This window comes from Triticum urartu, chromosome 5A (assembly GCF_056163025.1).
Source record: "Triticum urartu cultivar PI428250 chromosome 5A, HENAU_Tu73, whole genome shotgun sequence".
Taxonomy (NCBI): Eukaryota; Viridiplantae; Streptophyta; class Magnoliopsida; order Poales; family Poaceae; genus Triticum; species Triticum urartu.
In genome coordinates this window covers 477,332,204-477,345,710 of record NC_141877.1, presented here as the reverse complement: position 1 = coordinate 477,345,710, position 13,507 = coordinate 477,332,204, and positions in this window count along the sequence as shown.

The following is a 13,507-nucleotide window of genomic DNA, read 5'->3' as shown; positions in this document are numbered from 1 at the left end:
CACACTCCCTATAGTTTCGGGATTAGTGTTGAACCTAAATAAGTGTTATTTGGTGTTTGCATTGAGCATGAATATGATTTGATCATGTTTATTGCAATACGGTTATTAATTTAAGTAAGAGAATAAATTGTTGTTCTGTTTACATGAATAAAACCTTCTATGGTCATACACCCAATGAAAATGGTTTGTTGGATCTCGATTGTGGTGATACACATTCTCATAATATTGAAGCCAAAAGATGCAAAGTTAATAATGATAGTGCAACTTATTTGTGGCACTGCCGTTTAGGTCATATTGGTGTAAAGCGCATGAAGAAAATCCATGCTGATGGGCTTTTGGAATCACTTGATTATGAATCAGTTGATGCTTGCAAACCGTGCCTCATGGGCAAGATGACTAAGACTCCGTTCTCCGGAACAATGGAGCAAGCAACTGACTTATTGGAAATAATACATACTAATGTATGCAGTCCGATGAATGTTGAGGCTCGCGGCAGGTATCGTTATTTTTTGACCTTCACAGATGATTTGAGCAGATATGGGTATATCTACTTGATGAAACACAAGTCTGAAATATTTGAAAAGTTCAAAGAATTTCAGAGTGAAGTGGAGAATCATCATAACAAAAATAAAAGTTTCTACGATATGATCGCAGAAGTAAAATATTTGAGTTACGAGTTTGGCCTTCAGTTAAAACAATGTGAAATAGTTTCACTACTCACGCCACCTGGAACACCACAGTGTAATGGTGTGTCCGAACGTCGTAACCATGCTTTATTATATATGGTGCGATATATGATGTCTCTTACCGATTACCACTATCGTTTTGGGGTTATGCATTAGAGACAACTACATTCACGTTAAATAGGGCACCATCTAAATCCGTTGAGATGACACCGTATGAACTGTGGTTTGGTGAGAAACCTAAGCTGTCGTTTCTTAAAGTTTGGGACTGCGATGCTTATGTGAAAAAGTTTCAACATGATAAGCTCGAACCCAAATCGGAGAAGTAAATCTTCATAGGATACCCAAAAGAAAATGTTGGGTACACCTTCTATCACAGATCCAAAGGCAAGATATTCATTGCTGAGAATGGATCCTTTCTAGAGAAGGAGTTTCTCTCGAAAGAAGTGAGTGGGAGGAAAGTAGAACTTGATAAGGTAACTGTACCTGCTCCCTTATAGGAAAGTAGTTCATCACAGAAAAATCTGTTCCTGTGACTACTACACCAATTAGTGAGGAAGCTAATGATGATGATCATGTAACTTCAGATCAAGTTACTACCGAACCTCATAGGTGAACCAGAGTGAGATCCGCACCAGAGTGGTACGGTAATCCTGTTCTGGAGGTCATGTTACTTGACCATGACGAACCTACGAACTATGAGCAAGCGATGATGAGCCCAGATTCCGCGAAATGGCTTGAGGCCATGAAATCTGAGATGAGATCCATGTATAAGAACAAAGTATGGACTTTGATTGACTTGCCCAAATATCGGCGAGCCATTGAGATTAAATGGATCTTCAAGAGGAAGACGGACGCTGATAGTAGTGTTACTATCTACAACGCTAGAATTGTCGCAAAATGGTTTTCGACAAGTTCAAGGTGTTGACCACGATGAGAATTTCTCACTCGTATCTATGCTTAAGTCTGTCCGAATCATGTTAGCTATTGCCACATTTTATGAAATCTGGCAAATGGATAAACAAAACTGCATTCCTTAATAGGATTTATTAAAGAAGAGTTGTATATGATGCAACCAGAAGGTTTTGTCGATCCTAAAGGTACTAACAAAATATGCAAGCTCCAGCAATCCATCTATGGACTGGTGCAAGCATCTCAGAGTTGGAATACACGCTTTGATAAGTTGATCAAAGCATATAGTTTTATACAGACTTGTGGTGAATCATGTATTTACAACAAAGTGAGTGGGAGCACTACAACATTTTTGATAAGTATATGTGAATGACATATTATTGATCGGAGATAATGTAGATTTATTCTGCAAAGCATAAAGGAATATTTGAAATGAGTTTTTCAAAGAAAGACCTCGGTGAAGCTGCTTACATATTGAGCATCAAGATCTATAGAGATAGATCAAGACGCTTGATAAGTTTTTCAATGAGTACATACCTTGACAAGATTTTGAAGTAGTTCAAAATGGAATAGTCAAAGAAGGAGTTCTTGCCTGTGTTACAAAGGTGTGAAGTTGAGTAAGACTCAAAACCCGACCACGGCAGAAGATAGAGAGAGAATGAAAGTCAATCCCTATGCCTCAACCATAGGTTCTATAAAGTATGCCATGATGTGTACCAGACCTATTGTATACCCTGCCCTGAGTTTGGCAAGGGAGTACAATAGTGATCTAGGAGTAGATCATTGGACATTGGTCAAAATTATCCTTAGTGGAATAAGGATATGTTTCTCGATTATGGAGGTGACAAAAGGTTTGTCATAAAAGGTTACATCGATGCAAGTTTTGACACTGATCCAGATGACTCAAAGTCTCAATCTGGATACATATTGAAAGTGGGAGCAATTAGCTAGAGTAGCTTAGTGCAGAGCATTGTTGACATAGAAATTTGCAAAATACTTACGGATCTGAATGTGGCAGACCCGTTGACTAAATTTCTCTCACAAGCAAAACATGATCACACCTTAGTACTCTTTGGGCGTTAATCACATAGCAATGTGAACTAGATTATTGAATCTAGTAAACCCTTTGGGTGTTGGTCACATGACGATGTGAACTGTGGGTGTTAATCACATGGTGATGTGAACTATTGATGTTAAATCACATGGTGATGTGAACTAGATTATTAACTCTAGTGCAAGTGGGAGACTGAAGGAAATATGCCCTAGAGGCAATAATAAAGTTATTATTTATTTCCTTATTTCATGATAAATGTTTATTATTCATGCTAGAATTGTATTAACCAGAAACATAATACATGTGTGAATACATAGACAAACAGAGTGTCACTAGTATGCCTCTACTTGACTAGCTCGTTGAATCAAAGATGGTTAAGTTTCCTAGCCATAGACATGAGTTGTCATTTGATTAACGGGGTCACATCATTAGAGAATGATGTGATTGACTTGACCCATTCCGTTAGCATAGCACTTGATCGTTTAGTTTGTTGCTATTGCTTTCTTCATGACTTATACATGTTCCTATGACTATGAGATTATGCAACTCCCGTTTACCGGAGGAACACTTTGTGTGCTACCAAACGTCACAATGTAACTGGGTGATTATAAAGGTGCTCTACAGGTGTCTCCAAAGGCACTTCTTGGGTTGACGTATTTCGAGATTAGGATTTGTCACTCCGATTGTCGGAGAGGTATCTCTGGGCCCTCTCGGTAATGCACATCACTTAAAGCCTTGCAGGCATTGCAACTAATGAGCTAGTTGCGGGATGATGTATTACAGAATGAGTAAAGAGACTTGCCGGTAACGAGATTGAACTAGGTATTGAGATAGCGACGATCGAATCTCGGGCAAGTAACATACCGATGACAAAGGGAACAACGTATGTTGTTACGCGGTTTGACCGATAAAGATCTTCGTAGAATATGTGGGAGCCAATATGAGCATCCAGGTTCCGCTATTGGTTATTGGCCGAAGACGTATCTCGGTCATGTCTACATAGTTCTCGAACCCGTAGGGTTCGCATGCTTAAAGTTTCGGTGACGGTTGTATTATGAGTTTATGTGATTTGATGTACCAAAGGTAGTTCGGAGTCCCGGATGAGATCGGGGACATGACGAGGAGTCTCTAAATGGTCGAGACGTAAAGACGGACGACTATATTCGGACGTCGGAAAGGTTCCGAGTGATTCAGGTATTTTTGGGGGTACCGGGGAGTTACGGGAATACGAGGAAGAAGTAATGGGCCTCATGGGCCAAGTGGTGGAAGAGAGGAGGCAGGGCGCGCAGCCCCCCTAGCCCAAACCGAATTGGACTAGGGGGGCGGCCCCCCTTTCCTCCTTTTCCTCCCTCTCCTTCCTTCTCCTTCTCCTCCTTCCTTTCCTCCTCCTAATAGGAGTAGGAAAGGGGAGTCCTACTCCTACTAGGAGGAGGACTCCTCCTCCTAGCGCGCCCATAGAGGGCCGGCCGGCCTCCCCCTTGCTCCTTTATATACGGGGGCAGGGGGCACCTCTAGACACACAAGTTGATCTGTTGATCTCTCCCAGCCGTGTGCGGTGCCCCCCTCCACCATATTCCACCTCGGTCATATCGTAGCGGTGCTTAGACGAAGCCCTGCATCGGTAGCAACATCATCACCGTCATCACGCCATTGTGCTGACGGAACTCTCCCATGAAGCTCTGCTGGATCGGAGTTCGCGGGACGTCATCGAGCTGAACGTGTGCTGAACTCGGAGGTGCCGTGCGTTCGGTACTTGGATCGGTCAGATCGTGAAGACGTACGACTACATCAACCGCGTTGTGCTAACGCTTCCGCTTTCCGTCTACGAGGGTACGTGGAAAACACTCTCCCCTCTCGTTGCTGTGCGTCACCATGATCTTGCGTGTGCGTAGGAAATTTTTGAAATTACTACGTTCCCCAACAGTTAGACCATGTGAAAGATCGTGGATGTCGCCTAGAGGGGGGGCTGAATAGGCGCTTTAAAATAATTACGGTTTAGGATTGAAAAAATGCGGAATAAACCTAGAGGTTAATTTGTCAAACACAAAACCTACAACAACTAGGCTCACCTATGTGCACCAACAACTTATACTAAGCAAGATAAACAACTATGAGATAGCAAGATATATGACAAGAAACAATATGGCTATCACAAAGTAAAGTGCATAAGTAAAGGGCTCAGGTAAGAGATAACCAAGGCACGCGGAGACAACGATGTATCCCGAAGTTCACACCCTTGCGGATGCTAATCTCCGTTTGGAGCGGTGTGGAGGCACAATGCTCCCCAAGAAGCCACTAGGGCCACCGTAATCTCCTCACGCCCTCGCACAATGCAAGATGCCGTGATTCCACTAAGGGACCCTTGAGGGCGGTCATCGAACCCGTACAAATGGCAACCCTTGGGGGCGGTCACCGAACCCGTACACTTTGGCAACCCTTGGGGGCAGTCACCGGTACCCGTCAAATTGCTCGGGGCGATCTCCACAACCTAATTGGAGACCCCGACGCTTGCCTGGAGCTTTACACCACAATGATTGAGCTCCGAACACCACCAACCATCTAGGGCGCCCAAGCACCCAAGAGAAACAAGCTCAAAGGTACCAAGCACCCAAGAGTAATAAGCTTCTCAACTTGTAACTTCCACGTATCACGTGGAGAACTCAAACCGATGCACCAAATGCAATGGCAAGGGCACACGGAGTGCCCAAGTCCTTCTCTCTCAAATCCCACCGAAGCAACTAATGCTAGGGAGGAAAATGAGAGGAAGAACAAGAAGCAGAACACCAAGAACTCCAAGATCTAGATCCAAGGGGTTCCCCTCACCTAGAGGAGAAAGTGATTGGTGGAAACGTGGATCTAGATCTCCTCTCTCTTTTCCCTCAAAAACTAGCAAGAATCCATGGAGGGATTGAGAGTTAGCAAGCTCGAAGAAGGTCAACAATGGGGGAAGAACACGAGCTCAAAGGATAAGGTTCATTGGGAAGAAGACCCCCTTTTATAGGTGGGGAAAAATCCAACCGTTATGCTCACAGCCCGCACCGAGCGGTACTACCGCTAGGACGGTAGTAGCCCTTTGAAACACAACAGCGAGGAGGCAAAAAATCCAGAAGAACCATCGGAGCGGTAGTACCGCTTGACCTCACGGTACTACCGCTAGGGGTAGCGGTACTACTGCTAAGGGTAGCGGTACTACTGCTTGCGAGCGGTACTAAAAAATTATATCTGTGCCTACCACCGCTGGACTTGTGACGAGTTTTTGGTCCCGAGCGGAAGTAGCCACGGAAGTAGCCGCGGTAGTACTGCTCCAAGCGGTAGTACCGCTCCCAAGAGCGGTGGTAAAAAATTACATCCGCTCCTGTCCATGGTAGTACCACTACATTCTTTTCAGAACACCAAAACTGACACAACTTCTACAAACGGACTCCGAATTCGACGAAACCAAGTTTGTTGGAAAGCTAGCGACAAGGGATAACACAATCTTGATAGAAATAACAATAAGAAGCAAATGAGAAAAGGCCCAAAAGAAAATGGTGAGAACCCTTCCTCGGATAAGACCGGTAAAACCTCCAACACCGAAAACATCATAGAAGACGCATGCAAACTCTGTTTTCGATGAACTCAAGCTTGTTATCAAGATGACCATAAGCTCTAAGACTCACAAAGAAAACCAAACAAGAACCAAGAAACATGATGCAAGGATGCAATGGTTTGAGCTCTCGACGAACGATACGATCAAGCTACTCACTTGAGAGCCCCCCTTGATAGTACAGCTATCGATCCTATAACCCGGTCTCCCAACTACCACCATGAGACCGGTAAAATAGAAAACCTATCAAGGGAAAACCTTTGCCTTGCACATGATCTACTTGAGCTACATGATGACGATCTTGTCCTCCTCAAGATGGACCACCTTTCCTGATTGCGTTGGGTTGATGGAGACTAGATGATTGCTCCCCATACTCCACTATGGGTGAGCCACTCTTCGGGACATCTTCACAAGTCCATTGAAACCACAATGGATGGCAAGCTTCAAGCACTTGATCTCTTCGTGATTCTTCACTTGAACTTGCACACGGCAATGTTGATGACGACCACCACTTGATGTCATCCTTCCCATGGGTTGTATGATATCATCCTCTTGACGCAAGCCCATGGACACGTACCTAACCCCACATAGACTCTCACATAGACCATGGGTTAGTACACAAAGTGCAATGGACAATGCTTACCATACCATGGGATCACTTGATCCCTCTCGGTACATCTTCTACTCTTTGTGAGTTGATCAACTTGATTCACTCTTGACTTAGTCTTGATCAACCTTGAATCTTTCCAACTCTCTTCGTTTGGATGATGTCTTGAAGGTAAACATGAATGATCACACAATCTTCTTCTTCAAGACATGCTTGCAATAAGCTCAACACTCACATGACCAATCTTTGGATAATTCCTTAATAACACCTTGGTCAACCCATAAACTCCTTGAAACCAACACATGGACTTCAAGAAATGCCTATGAAAAAATCCTTCAAATATGACTCAATGCAACCATTAGTCCATAGAGAATGTCATCAATTACCAAAACCATACATGGGGGCACCGCATGTCCTTTCAATCTCCCCCATTTTGGTAATTGATGACAATCACTTTCAAGAGAGTTTATATAAGGAATTATGCACCACCATGCAATGCAACAACCAATAATGCATGCGTAGGAGATGCGTATGCTTAGGAACAAACTAAAGCCAGAAGAGACAACTCTCTAAACTTCTCCACAAAACTCTCTGAAACTTCTCCCCCATTGGCATCGATTGCCAAAATGGGCTAAAAGCTTAGAAGGCCAATATAAAATGTGTTCCTCCATAAATTGTGTATTTCTCAACAAGAGAGTGGAATGCAATACACATATCCAATGGTAAATACTTGGAGGAAGACAAACTATATTGAGGCCCAAAGATTGCAAAAGGAAGATATGCCACAAAGACATAATCAAAGAGAGAAACAAGCAATCAAGCAATCAAAAGATACCAATTGAAGCAGGTTATCAAAAGATACCAATTGAACCAACTAGGCCAGTGATCCTACGAGCCACATGGATAAAGGATATTATGATAAGAGCGGAGCAGTGTTCTAAAGAAACTAGAGAAGCTCCCCATGATTTGTGCACATCAAGAATTTTTGTATTTGGATACAAAGTGCACAAAATAGAATCATAGCTCCCCCCAAAATCAATAGAAACTTACAACAAGTGCAAGCGAGCATATAGGAAACTAAGCCTAGTACTTTCAACAAACACATGGTTGAGCAACAAGTAAGAGAGGCAACTTAAGAGTGGGCTCAACCAAAAAGATGTGTGTGAGTCAAGGCAATGCACTTGAGAATACTAATGTACAGAAGAGCATTAAGCATCAATAAAGTCTTCAAAGAATGAGGAACACGGTGCAAGGCCTATGATTCCCACACACAACTAGCAAATGGGTTCACAAGCTTACTAATAAGCATATAGAGAACCTATGCTTGTGACAACCCGCGGTGAAGATAGAAGATGAAAGGCGCATCAAGACGAGGGATGCCAATTAAGATGGCAAAAACCTCGTAAAGATAAGCATGAGGAAAATAATCTTCACCACACAAGAGCGCATCAAGATGCAACGATAGAAGACATGCACTCAAGGCAAAAGCTTTCACGGAGCCACCAAAGAAATAACATAAGAAAGACAAGGTGGACATGAAAGAAAGGATATCATCTAGATATGCAACTTCTCTCAAGTGTATAAGATTCTAGGTAGACGAAATCATGATATATATATATCTACAAAGAAGGATGTACACCCAAAATAGTTACAACACGAATGAACAAGATATCCAAAAGGAAGTCATACATATACTAATAAGATATTTGCTTGAGAGCATAGCACATGGCTAGATATGGTATTATTGTATATAAATGAATTCCAACCACACGAACATCAAAGACATCACAACTAGCAATAAGACATCATTGTTGGGATGCTTTGAGAAAGGAAACAAGTATCACAAGAAAGAATGGATAACATGCCATGGTACAACCTACACAAGGTTGATGCAAGAAATGTGTGCATGAAGTATATGAAGATACTTGTTACCGAGATAACATTGGAAGGATGTAGTAGATACCAATTGAAGGTACAAAGTAGTTCATTGATCATCCTAGCTTGACTCCAATAAGCACATGGTGACAACACCTTCCTTGTGAGTGAGCCGAGCATCCAATGCATCTCCACTTGTTCCTAGAACAACAACACAAACAAAATGGTACCCAAACTCATTGGGACCAAAGAGTTAGAGAACCAACAACACATAGGACAAACTCCACATAAATATGTGCATATAGATATGAAAATGAATTTCATGCACATCTCATACAATTTGAGACTTGGTGGAGTTCCCCCTATATATTGGGTCAAAGAAAGAAAACATGCCAAAGAAACTACAAGAAGTAAATATGCATGCTCAAGACTTTCAAGAACCGAGACCAAAAGACAAATAAATACCAAGAGAAGAAAAGATACCAAATGAATAAATCATCACTTGGAGGATATCCATAAAAGATACATCAAGGAATGAGATATCCATTGATACACTCAAAAAGAAAGATGTCAAACTCCCAAAAGAGAGAATGGTTCCAAACAAACCAAGCCCTCTACAAAGTTTCATGATGGCACAAAGCACCAAAAAGAAACGGCTTGCCTTCCACAAACACACACTTGATAAGGATCACAAGATGAGTGTTTTATAGAGAATATGATAGCTCCCCCAAGACTAGTGCATTATAGAGAATTTGCATTTGAATACGAAATGCACGAGGTGGGATCACCACTTTCACTATATCTAGAAAACACTAGGCAAGGTCAAGAAATTAACAAGATCCACAAGTGGTATGGAATACAATGGGAGTTGACACAATCCTAGGCAAGAGATAAAGCAAATAAAAGCAAAGGCCAATGTAAAGATGATCAATAATTTCTACCACACATAAGTGAGTACCAATTGTCAAAAGACAAGAAGTATTTGGAAATAATTCCCGGTGGTAGATAACAAGGATATCCGACATCATCTTCACACCAAACAAAAAGCAAATTGCAACTTGTAGAGCTAACATGCCACCTAGGAACAAGATAATTTACAATATCAATTCTAGGTGACAATATCTCAAATGTACACATTTTCTAGGCTAGTAATATACACATAGCATATTACTCCCCCATAATGTGATACCAATTAAAGATAAACAAGAGGAAAAATAACGATCCAACACGAGATAATTAATGGACAATATAGAATTTGAATTTCTCATGAGAAGACATACCACATAGCGACTAGATAATCTTGAAATATCAATACTAGATGGTATTACTCATGTACACACATATATAGGATTGTGAGGTGCACAAAGCACATCACTCCCCCATAATGGGATATTCCATTAATCTCTCACAAGAGCCAACTAAGAAAAGAACAAGATGCAAAAGTCTCAATGCATGACACACACGTACATGATGTGCAAACCAACACACACATACTTGATTGCTCAAGATAATCAAGTTGGAAGCACAACATATACAAACACATGCAAAGAACAAAACCAAACATGCAAAGGGGTAAGTAACTATCAATGTAAACACTTTAAGCACGAGTTACCGCATGGAGAAACATTGGATATAAGATAGAAACTTGATAATTTGAATAACTTGGCTTGAGACAATTAGAATGATGAAGTCCCCTTAATTCTTCATAAAGTAGCCAAGTCTCCAATGCCCTCCAACAACACCTATTGATCAAGTTTGAGCTTGTTGGTCCCCAACCAAGTTGGGTCCTAAGAGGCTAGTCACAATAGGCTTGGCTACCCAAATGGTTCTCTTCTTGACACCACTTTAAGTACCAACAACTTTGGCAAACACATTGCCAACCTTATCCTTCCCAAGAGAATAGATATCATCAATAATAATTGGGTTGGATAAGTTACCACTAGTGCATGAAGAGGCGAGGTGGCCTTTCTCACGACATAAGTAGCAACGTCTACTCTTCACTTTCTTCTCACTTGATTTCTCAACTTGAGAAGCATTAGCTTGAGGATTCTTGGGAAGAGGACTTTCTTCAACTTGTGGTTGAGCATGAGATCAAACTTGTGGCCGCTTCCCTTGTTGCTTGTCACTAATGGCCTTCTTCTTCAATGGGCAAGATCTAACATGATGCCCTTCTACTTTGCACTTGAAGCAATCAATCTTGGCCGAATTCTTGACTTGTTCTTGGCCCTTCTTTTTGTTCATCTTGGACTTCTTCTTCTTCTTGGAGTTGAATCCAAGTCCACCTTTGTCATTGGGGGATTTTTGCACACTCAAGATATTGTTGAGTGTGAATTTCCCTTCATGACTCTTTTCCAAGTCTTTCTTCAAAGAAGTGACTTGGGCCTTGAGCTCTTTGATTTCCTCTACATGGTTAGTCTCAACACAAGTACTAGAGGAAGTATAAGCTTCATTGTTAGAGCAAAATGGCAAGGAAAGAAATTCATCACAAGATGTACCAACATTGTGAGTAGATGAATTACAAGGACTAGCACATGGCAACATAGCATTTTGACTAGAAGTAGTGCTAGTATCCACATGAGGCTCACTAGATGTTACCTTAGCAATCATGGCCTCATGAGCTATCTTTAGCACATTGTGGGATACTAGAAGATCATCATGAGAGCTTGAGAGCTTTTCATGACTTTCTTCCAATTTCCCATAATTGCTAGATAGCAACTCAAGTTGAGCCCGTAGCTCAACATTCTCCTTCAAAATGGATGCTTCACAAGTAATAGAGTTAGTAGCACAAGCATCATCATTAACAACAAGAGGAGAGGACAACTTGGAAAGCTCTTTTAAATAAGAAGCTTCAAGTTGAGCATGAGACTCGGTGAGTTTGATGAGCTCACCCTTAATGACCCTTGAGCCATTTTCGAGGTGCTCAAAATCCTCAAGGAGTCTAGTATGAGCAACTTCAAGCTTAGCATTTTTAGTTTCAAAATCATTGGCCACCACAAGAGCTCTATCACGAGATTCCCTCACTCGAGATAATTCTAGAGCAAAAGTCTCCTCAAGAGATTCCTTGGTGGTTTGTTCAAGTTCAAGAGCTTGAGAGAGGTCCGCAATCTCATTAGTGTAATCACGCTCACGACCTTCCATTTTATCAATGGTGACCTCATGCTCCTCAAGATGAGATTCCAACTCATCAATATATTTCTTGCCCTTAGTAGCAATAGACATGATTTCCATGAAGTTGGAACGAGCAATTTTATTCTTAAGAAGAGCTTTAAAAATCATTTCCCCCTTAATTTTTAAGGAGGCAACATCATCATTCTCTTCATCATAATCAACATCATCATCACTATTGCCATCATCAATATCATCACAAGATATATTGGGATTCAAAGTGGGAGATACCTTTGAAGCCTTGGCCATAAGGCAAAATGCATTAGATGATGATTTAGGATCCCTTGAAGCACCATCCAAGACCACATCTTGTTCCATGGAGTGTTGGGTTTCCTCTACATTTTTAGCACAACAACTCGAGGAAATACATGCATTTTCATCATGGCAACAAGATATAGCAATCATATCATCATGAGAATTAGTCAAGCAATTTCTACATGATATGCAAGGACTATCAACACAAGAATGTGAAACATTTGGAGTGCTCGAAGTGCTAAAGTCCAAAGATGAAGCATTGCAATAAGAAAGTGACGAAGGATTATCAACAATGAGCCCACTATTATCATTGCAATGAACACCACTACCCACCATGTCATTACCTTGTGGCAAACCACACGTAGGTGAAGTAGAAGAAGTTGAGAACACAACACGGCCGGAGGTGGAGGGAGAACAATCATCCCCACAAAACTTGGACATTCCATATTTATCTTGAAGCTTTGTCCACAACTCATGAGCATCCCGGAACGGCATGAGTTGAAATATAACTACATTTCTCAAAGCATCGAAAAGCACATTAGAAGCTTGAGCATTGAGATAAGAGTTTTTCTCATCCTCTAAAGATAATCTTAGGGGATCCTTTGGAGGAGAAAAACCCATATCTACAATTCTCTCTAAATTTGGGTCCATGACCCTAAAGAGATCAAGCATGCGAATTACCCAAACATCAAAATTTGTGCCATCGAAACTAAGAGTGTCAGAGAATCCTAATCCCCTAGTCAACATCTTTACTCTCTAGGTGGTTAAGCTGAACAAAGAGAGACGAGGCTCTGATACCAATTGAAAGATCGTGGATGTTCCCTAGAGGGGGGGTGAATAGGCGCTTTAAAATAATTGCGATTTAGGCTTGAAGAAATGCGCAATAAACCTAGCGGTTAATTTGTCAAACACAAAACCTACAACAACTAGGCTCACCTATGTGCACCAACAACTTATACTAAGCAAGATAAACAACTATGAGATAGCAAGATATATGACAAGAAACAATATGGCTATCACAAAGTAAAGTGCATAAGTAAAGGGCTCGGGTAAGAGATAACCAAGGCACACGGAGACAACGATGTATCCCGAAGTTCACACCCTTGCGGATGCTAATCTCCGTTTGGAGCGGTGTGGAGGCACAATGCTCCCCAAGAAGCCACTAGGGCCACCGTAATCTCCTCACGCCCTCGCACAATGCAAGATGCCGTGATTCCACTAAGGGACCCTTGAGGGCGGTCACCGAACCCGTACAAATGGCAACCCTTGGGGGCGGTCACCGAACGCGTACACTTTGGCAACCCTTGGGGGCGGTCACCGATACCCGTCAAATTGCTCGGGGCGATCTCCACAACCTAATTGGAGACCCC